A 9665-nucleotide genomic window follows, 5' to 3' on the forward strand; every position below is an offset into this window, starting at 1 on the left:
ATATCTCGACGGCCCGTCCGTGACTTGGGATGAGGAATAATGCCGCTGGCTCGTCTGACAGGTATCGCTAGAAAAGGATTACACCGCGGAATACGGTACGAAACAGTGGCGAGTTGGTGGGTCCGTAGCGACCGGGTCAGGCGGAAGGAGGACGGGGCCGAGCTGGTCCGTGGACCAGAACATTGACCATATGGGTGGGCCTAGGATCAGATAAGGAGCTCAGGTCATCGGCGGAGACACTGAGCCGTCGCTCCACGTATGGCGTTCTCTCCTCCGCGTGCGGGGACCGGAGTAAATGCGACGGCCGAACACCCAACTAACCCTTATACCGTATCTATCTGGAAGGGGCTAGGACCGCTCGACCCCGTCCTCTCCCAGGGCGATCGACTGTGACGCCATTTTTGTGTGCATCTCGTAGGGAGATTTCTGCAGCCGGCGCAGGACCGGGCATGGAAGAAGCAGGCATGGAGTTCCTTCTGGACGCCGTGGACAGGTGAGTGAGCCCAGATATGCCTTATAATCCCTGCCCGCAGTAGGTACCTAACCTACCGCCATGTGCGGCGGCCATGGCTGCCCCTTTTTCAGGTTCCCCTTGCTTGAGGAATTCGCTGACAGCGTTGAGCAGCCAGATCCAGTTCCTCTGGCGCGGATGCAAGCGAACGAGCCCAGTTACGCGGGTAGCGCTGTCTCAAAAGATGATTCTGGATGCGGGCAACAGATTGGCAAAGTTGAGGTGAACGAAAGGCAACCTGCTGCTCGCCGCCGTACGAACACATCTCCAACTCGGTCTACCCATCAACTGACAGGGTGAACCCAGAAGCCCCCGGGTGGACTAAAAGGTACGATTGCAGAGGCCCTCCTTTGTTATTGCAAGATTGCATTGCTGTGCTGAGTTCAGGGGAATGGTTTGCCAATATCTACTTGTGAGATTTAACTTCAGAAACATGTACGTTCGTTTCAGCAGAAGCTAAACCTGCGAATTTGAGAAAAATGTTTTGGCAAAAACAACTTGTGAGTTGAAACTGAAGAAAAATAGATAGTTCAAGGGTAGTGGGAGTTCAAATTTGCGTTCGTGGTAAAGGATGTGCTACTTAACTGTAATCTATTGAATTTTGACTGGTGGAATAAGGTTACAGCTAGGGAGCGCGCCACCGGACAGGACACCATGTCCCAGCCGTATGAGCGCTTTGGAGGAGTCGATGCGCAAGTATGCTGAAGAACCCAGCAAAAATGTGGTGCGGCGGACACTTGGTCTGACTTTTGATTCGCTTGGTGAGGCATACGACTTCTACAATTTGTATTCCTGGGAAACCGGTTTCGGCATTAGATATGGAAAGAGCCGGCTGAACGTTGAGAGGACAAAGTGCATGCAAGAAATAGTGTGCGGTTGCTCGGTGAGTGCTGTAGTTATGTCTGCTATTCATTTTGTTTGGTAGATAAAATGCGTTTTAATTTCCAAATTCATACGTGCTGGTGATGACTGTCTGTTATGGTCCACTGTCAAAACAGGGGAAGCCAGAAGCAGAAAATAGTAGATCATGCAGGTGTGAGTGTCCAGCTTTGATAAGATTGTTGCGAGCAGCGGACAACAGCTGGTACATTACAGAACACAGAGAGAACCATAATCATTCAATGTCATTGACAATGGGTGAGAAAGTTCAATGGCCGTCGCACAAGAACATTGATGTGTACACTAAGGATCTCATAAAACAGCTACGGGAGAACAATGTTAACCTTGGCAAGGTATACAGCATAATAGGAAGTTTCTTCCGGTCGGTTGAGAAGGTTCCATTCACTAAGAGGACCCTGAGGAACATATGCGGGAAGATCAGTCGGGAGCAGGCTGATGATGATGTTAGGAAGACACTTGAAGTGTTCGCTGACATACAGGCTGGTGACCCTGGTTTCACATACAGAGTGCTGGCTGATGATACAAGCAAAGTGAAGAACCTGATGTAGGCAAATGGGAGCAGCCGTATGCAGTACCGTTTCTTTGGAGATGTTGTCACTTTTGACACAACATATAGGACTAACTTGTACGACATGCCTTTTGGATTATTTGTTGGGGTAAACAATCATTTTCAGAGCATCATCCTACCTGGGGTGCTGATGCGCGACGAGCAGCAAGAGAGCTTCGAATGGGTTTTCGCCGAGTTCCTTCGAATGATGGGAGGACCTGCCCCAAAGACTATCTTGACAGGTTAGTTCGGTTTCGATAAGTTCGGTTTTTTGTTAACCCTTGGAGTGTAGAAAGACATGTCCTTGTTCATCATCTGACCATAATATGACATATTCGTTGCAGATCAGTGTAGAGCTATGAAACTAGCTATCAAGAAGGTGTATCCAGATACGGTGCATAGGTGGTGCAAGTGGCACGTGCTGAAGAAAGCAAAGGAGAGTCTGGGACCTTTGTACACCAAAAAAAATGACTTCTAGGCTGATTTTCACAAAGTCGTGAACCACATGTTAACCGAAGATGAGTTCGAGACGGCATGGGGTATGTTGCTGGATAAGTACAATTTGCGGAAGCACGCATATATGACACAGATTTATGAGATTCGAACAAAGTGGGCCAAACCATACTTTAGAGGTGTTTTCTGTGCCAAGATGACCAGCACACAACGGAGCGAGAGTGCCAATCACATGTTGAAGACATACATGCCCCCAGCTAGCCCCATGCATGTGTTTGTGAGGCAGTATATGCGACTGCAATTTGACAGGGAGCGTGAAGAGAGCTACGAGGAGAAAAGAACTATGATTGTAAGTGAGCCGTCTAATTTTTTCAATGCACACATGGCAAAACATAGATGCTAATTTTTGGAACTTATTTGTTGTTCTGTCAAACTGTGTTGCTCTTCTGTAGGGAGGTGCAGTGAGAAGAACAAATTTGGCTATATAGAGGCACGCCAGTAAAATATACACCCGATCTATGTTTGAGGAGTTTGGGAGGTTGCTGATGGAAGCCACAGCATATAACATAACGGAGATAGAGAAAATGAAGAAGTATGTGGCAACCCACAATAATGCGGCAAAGAGAGAGAGAGAGAGATGGAGCAGAGTTGTTTACGAGGTTACTATCGCGGATGATCAAAAGGAGTTTACTTATGAGTGTGGTCAATTCAAACACACTGGTTTGCTGTGCAGCCACATTCTAAGGGTAAGAGAAATGTAAATTGATTTCCGGTGCCATAATAGTTTGGTAACATGAGTTCTGGACTGTAGGTAATGGAAATACTACACCTAGAACATATTCCATCTAAACATATTGTGAAAAGGTGGACGAAGGACGCAAGAGACATTCTACCAAGCCATCTGCAGCGGTACCAAAAGGACAAGCGGACCAACACATCGTTCACATGGAGGCATTCGACACTGTACTTCAAAGCTATGGACGTCGTTCGAATGGGGGATGCGAGTGCAGAATCGTCTGATTTCATGCTAGCTGGGATGGAAGATCTACTAGTACGTGGAGCACCTATTGCAGAGAGGAGAGATGGCCTCGGGTTTGAGGATCGGGTGACGACCTTAGACCCTGTGAGGCAAAATGATAATGGAGAAGTTGCTTTGGTGCTCGGTACAGGTGCCGATAAAGAGAATAGCATGGCACATTCTGTCAGCGTCAATGACTTGGAAGGGCTCACAGCACCCGCTAAACAGAGGGGGGTTGGTAGGCCAACCAATAGCAGGGAGAAGGCATCGTACGAAGGACTCAGTCAATGTACACATTTCTGCAGCATTTGCAGGAGGGAAGGACAAAAAAGAACTACATGTCCTAACAGAAGGGACGCACCAAAAAAGCCGAGGAAACCTGGTCGATGCAAGAACTGCGGAATCGAAGGTCACCGTCGGAACACATGCACGAGGCCATTGGGGTTCGCTGCAAACTAATTTTCAACATTCATGTCTTATGGTTTGCCGATCGGAATTTACTAGTTTGTTGTACTACGAACTGCTCTTTGCATGCTTATCTCCACTTAGATGGTATTCATAGTTGCATGATGAAAAAAGATTATATTGTGTCAGCTGTTCGTCCATGCTCTATGACAATGTAGCAAGATAAAATGTGCTGGACTTGAGTGAGGACTTACGTGTTTCGTATTGACTGAAGCTGAAATGTTTATTTGACTGTCATACTGAAGAAAATATTGTTTCCTGGTTTTTAGTACGACTGCATGTGAATATATGTGAAGAACATGCAGAGTGGAGATGTTTGGTTTGAATGACACCAAATGTGAGGAGACCAGTTTTCTGATTGAGTGACTCACAGCTGTGAGAACTCATAGCCGGCGACATGTAGCGATCATGCGTGTGGTGACTCAGCTTACTTCCGTGCGTGTGGAGCGCGCGTACCATGGAGTTCAAATTTTGAACAAGCTAGTAAATGCATAAGTTGTGAGCCGTGGATAGCATACGACGTAGGAACCAGTATAAAGGCCGAGGGTGGGGCAGCTGCCTTCCTGGTAACCACTTTCTCAAAGTGTCCATCTCGTAGAGCAGGGGCGTCGAAGGATTCCGGAGATTGCACCAAGCGCTGCTGAGCCTGAAAGCAGCGGCACGACGAGGAGGTCTCAATGGAGTGGTTCAGCCTTCGGTCTTGGGGATCAGGTTCTACTATCCTCCTTGTACATTTAACTTCTGAGTCGGATGTGTTCTTGTTTCTTATGACTTGCATTTTTCAGGCGAAGGCCTCTCCTTTGGTGGCATCAGCGGAAAGCTGCTGGAGTACAACTGATTTGGCTCCGCACGGTTTAGATGTGCCAGACGAGGTGAGTACAGAACTACAATCTATCCCCTGATTCCTGGTAAAATGACATAGCCAGCAGCTGAAAAAATTAAACAATTTTTAGGGGGAAGTTGTTCAAGCAGATCGTTGGGAGACTTGTTTGCTCGCTCAAGGAGTGGACATGAAGGCGGAGGAAGGAGATGTTAAGGAGGGGTTCGGCGAGAACGATCCATCCGTCCAGACGGCAGGCGATGGCACTGCGGACGAACAAGTTTCAGAAGACGCCTCTGCTGTCATGGAGTCGCTGAGAAAGGGAAGCGACGAGGAAGAAGAAGTCAGCAGCAGGGTGACGAAGCGACCGCGTGTGCAATCTTAGTTTGTGATTTCCGTTCGCAGTTTGTTATGGGAGTATCTGTCGGCAGCTACAATTATCTGTGTCTCCGATCCGTGCAGTAAAACATGTAGTTCATACTGACATGCGTTGAGCTCTATTAGAAAAATAATTATGGTGCGGGGAAGGGGATGGAGGGGGATTCCGGGGGGTGGTTGAGGGGGCATTAATTTGATAGCCAGATGACTAGTCTCTGTTGCGGACGGACACCCAGTACGTACGTTAGGATTGCGTCGTGCCGTTTGGGCAAAATTGATGGAAACAAGAATTACCCATTGTTCGTGGATGTACTGATCGGGCCGACTCATAAGTTTGATCTTGGTTAATTATTAACACATGGGATTAAAAATCATAGGAAAAAAACCCAGGGAGCGTGCAATTAAGCTGGGTGCCGATAAGAAAAAAAACGGCCTTACATAGTAATTGCATACTCTTTTTTTCGTTTTTCAGCCTTTACCTTCGATTTTGCGCGCGACAGCGGTCATTACATGGTTGTCGTGCACAAACCAAAAAAACATAGAGTGGGTAAATAATGAAATTTCAACTATGGACCATCATGGGTTGCTTATAAAAAAGATTCTTCAAATTTGGATCATCATGTAGGTAAGTGAGATACTATATAATTGTGATTTTTTTTATTGACAGGGGGAGACGATGGGTGCATGAGGAGATAGTGGCATAGTTGAACTTTTGCGAATTTTTTTATTGACAGCATAACCTTTTCAATACAAGTATGGAAAGAGAACTACACAACTATAGCAGAGGGTATCATCTCAGCAGGAATGAACGAGTTGACCTTTTTTTTCATACGAATTTAAACACACTTTACAAAACCAAACAAGTTCATGGGGATACAATGAATGTCTGGTGGGTTTATAAGCCAGAAATGGCGACCATAATCCAGACCGAAATTATTTTTAGCAATACTACGTGGCTCTGTGTTGGTAGATCAACCCTCGAAGATGAATGTGCAATGATCGGAATCTCATGATGTCCCAACTATCTGCATGAATATCAGGCATCCCCATGATCTCGATTAGGAAAATCAATGAATCGGTTACGACGCTCTTTGTAGATGGGATGATAATCGCGATTGGCATATTCGATAATTCAGTTTTGTAAGTCCATCCAATGCCGATAGTTTGGGGTAAAATTGCAAGGATGTTAAGAATAGGAAAGATGGACTGTTAATGATAATCCGTTAAATTAAGAAGAGATTTTTGTGGCTTGTTAAAACACGAGACGAAACAGGTCAATATCAGGAAGCAATGTAGCGGTGTGATAAAAATCATAGCCGCAGTGATTAGGAAAGATATGATGTCTGCATGCAGATGAGATATGTAAATGATATCACGGAAAGGTGCATGGGCATGGATTAATTAAATATGATGAGCATGCACATAGTTGATAGCGATTAAAAGAAGACGTGCGCCCTCACGTAGAACAGTAATGAGTAAGAGAAGCATTAAAGAAACGTTTACTTGGTGGGTGGGTGCGGGTGAGCATGGACGGGTTGCTGCACATATTCCTTTCATTTGTCCTGCCCCAGACTAGTCCTGTTTGTACTGTTCCGACCGCGAGAAGATTTGATTGGTTGGTTGCTGCCACAATACCATAAAAAGGACGTGCCCAGAAACAACAAAACTGCCTCATGTGGGCGCACATTCATTTGTTTTTTCCTTCCCCCTGGTCCCGGTCTCAGATGGACCAGCAACAAATAGTCTTGAAAAGCAAAAACAAAATATAAAGTGCGCAACTACACCGAGTGGCATTATTTTTTTTCAATAGAAGAAAGCCGGACCATGAGATGCGAGGTTGTTCCCGTGCATGCAGGCCGTGTAACGCGTACTGGACGGGGTCACGACAATTTGTCCGGTCTACGGATTGTTTTGTGCATCCAGCCGTCTCGCGCGCCCTCCGTTACCAAAAGTCAGCTAAAAAGTAGGTCGGGGGAGAGGGGAAATTTGGGCGGCGGGAGAGAGTGCGCAGTAATTTGAGAAGACACCACACTGGTCACGTGGCGCAGGACAGCTGCAAGTTGCATTTACACGAAGCTACTCCGCTCTCTCCTGAGCCGTGGTACTCCATAGCCCATTGCGTTGCTGAAGGCATCAGTTCTCCCTGACCAGAGCAATCCCCCTCCTCCCCCCATTGACACTGTAGAACAAATCTTGTGGCCGCCGGTGTAGCAAAGATCAACCATCCGGCGTCCAAGCCCGGCACCTAGGTGGGTGTTCTTTGCCGATTACGTTGCTGGATTGGTGCGGGAGGTGACTATCATAGCTTTCCCTTTCTTTCCTACAAGCTGGTGGATGATTCTTGCCTTTTTGGAACACTTGTCTTTTCCTTCTATTCATGATGGCTGGGAAAGCAGATGGAGCCTCCGGATCGTCCATGCAAGAGGGGTCTACCCAATGGTGATGGAGAAACCAACTTAACAAAGAAAAAGTCAAGATCCAACCATGGAGAAGGCGAAGGCCAAGACGGCGACGGCGACGCTGCGGATCCCATCGTAGTTTCGAGCGGCGGCGCTGGCATAGTTGCATCGGAAAGCTCGGTGAGGCCATGCACTTACCTTTCCCTTTCTTAGATTGTACTACTCATGTCCTGCTCTCACTTTTTCCCCCAATGGCTACTCGAAAAGTGTTCATTATTTTGCTGACGCATGTGCGTGTCCCTTCAGGATTTAGAGACTGAAGACAGAAGGAAGGCAGCGAGGGGGGCTCGAAAGCGGAAACAACCATCTGCTGGAGGATCTGTGACTGGGGCGAAGAAGAAAAGATCTCGCAGACCCTGGTACTAGTTCCGGCCGCCGGATCTCGACCTGCACGAACCAGAACTCCGGTAGCTGCTAGGCATCTTGTGGCCGTTGGTCCACCTGGGATGGAACGAGAGAGTCAGGTACTCCGTGGTAGGATTGTTAGGTGCACCTGGACTAGCAAGCACATCGTCCGACTTGGGCTAAGGTACTACCACGTACTGCATAGGACCGGCATGGCTAGTTTGTTGACCACTGCTTGGTCTGGAGAGGCAGATAGGCGATTCTACGCCTGGCTGCTTAGCAGATTCCGTTGGCAAGATATGAGATTCACCTTCCCTGACGGGCAATATAGGATTTTTAGCCCAACGTCCATAGTTAGAACCTTGGGTCTAAGGAATAGTGGGCGACATGTCAGCTTACTGAAGATACCTCCCAAACAGAGGCGGAACATAGCAGAGGAGATCAGGAGTGTGCTGAACATAGATACTAAGGCGGCCACAAGAGATGGTGGATTAAGCATAGAAGCCATCTTAGAGATGTTCCGAGGCATGAATCCACTGAAACTAACTAGGGTTCAGGAGAGAGCTGTCGAGATGGGGTTTTCATTACTATCTGCTAGTACATATGTTGCCCCCAAGCAATCGTACCAAAACCTACCTTGGGAAATCCTTGCATGTGTGCTATGTGAAGGCGGAACAGGGGTTTTTGACCTGGCAGAATGGGCATTTGAAGTAATTAGGGCAGCAGTCAAGAAGGTAGCTGAAGATCTTGCAGCTGGGGTACGAACATTCAGAGTACCAGGGTGCCATTTGGCGATCATTGTAAGTAAAAAATGATACAACATATATTATAACTTTTTAGTTTCCTCAATTGTTGTCACTAACTTGCCAATGATTACATGGACATCGCACAGCCTTGGGTGTTCGATTGGCTGGATTTTGGGGCAGACAATATGGAACCAAATAAACTCCCTAGAGTCAGTGAGTACACTGAAGATAAGATCAAGAAGCTGATCTACTTGCTGAGAGAATACCCTACACAATTCAGGGTATGAATGAAGTATCATTTGTTCTTTCACGTGTCCAATATATATATATATATATATATATATATATATATATATATATATATATATATATATATATATATATATATATATATATATATATAAAAGTTGTTTTGCTGACATGATGCTTCTGGGCTGGGCAGACAAAACCGGAGGACTACCTGGATGGCATAGTTGAGGTGTGGAATCCAATCGTTGGAGAGGCGAGGGGCTTATTGGTTAATCCATGTAAGCATCTATGAGCGAGTTATCTCTGAAAAAACAAATGAGGGGAATACAGGAGTCAATCATATAGGAAAACAAAAATTTGTTGAATAAATTATGAAATAGTTTGTGCTACCAAAAAAGAAGAGCCCATTTGGATTGAATACATTAATGTTAATATAGTACAACAAGAAAGCTTCTGAAAATTATTGCTTGTATGCTCTTGCAGCACATAGGGAGGCTTTGCAGGAGCTACTAGAAGATATTGGAAAAAATACAGACAGTGAACACTCTGGTGAGCATCCTAGACGCAAAGGAAAAGAGAAAATGGATGAAGAAAGTGATTCATCTAGTAGCGACAGTGATGGCGACTTCGTGCACCCACACGAACGAGCTGCTAGAAGACTACAACGGGCTCAGAACAGAGGTTTGATTTTTCATACATGAATGAACTAAGCCTACAAAAAAGAATGTGTGGACTGAACTCGGACTTGCTCGAATTGCAGGTGAACCAATTCAG

General features: G+C 46.1%; 1 long non-coding RNA gene across 2 annotated transcripts; it reads left to right on the forward strand.

Annotated features, from left to right (window-relative positions):
* Positions 1–368: 368 nt before the first annotated feature.
* LOC119327513 lies at positions 369–4087 on the forward strand. 2 transcript variants are annotated; one of them, XR_005158548.1, is made up of 7 exons: positions 369–493; positions 586–839; positions 1130–1394; positions 1510–2200; positions 2303–2760; positions 2864–3157; positions 3223–4087. It is a non-coding gene; the product is annotated as an uncharacterized LOC119327513 (long non-coding RNA). The 2 variants fall into 2 exon arrangements; XR_005158547.1 differs by having other exon boundaries at positions 586–1394.
* Positions 4088–9665: the final 5578 nt, after the last annotated feature.

Source organism: Triticum dicoccoides, chromosome 7A (genome assembly GCF_002162155.2).
Source record: "Triticum dicoccoides isolate Atlit2015 ecotype Zavitan chromosome 7A, WEW_v2.0, whole genome shotgun sequence".
Lineage (NCBI taxonomy): Eukaryota > Viridiplantae > Streptophyta > Magnoliopsida > Poales > Poaceae > Triticum > Triticum dicoccoides.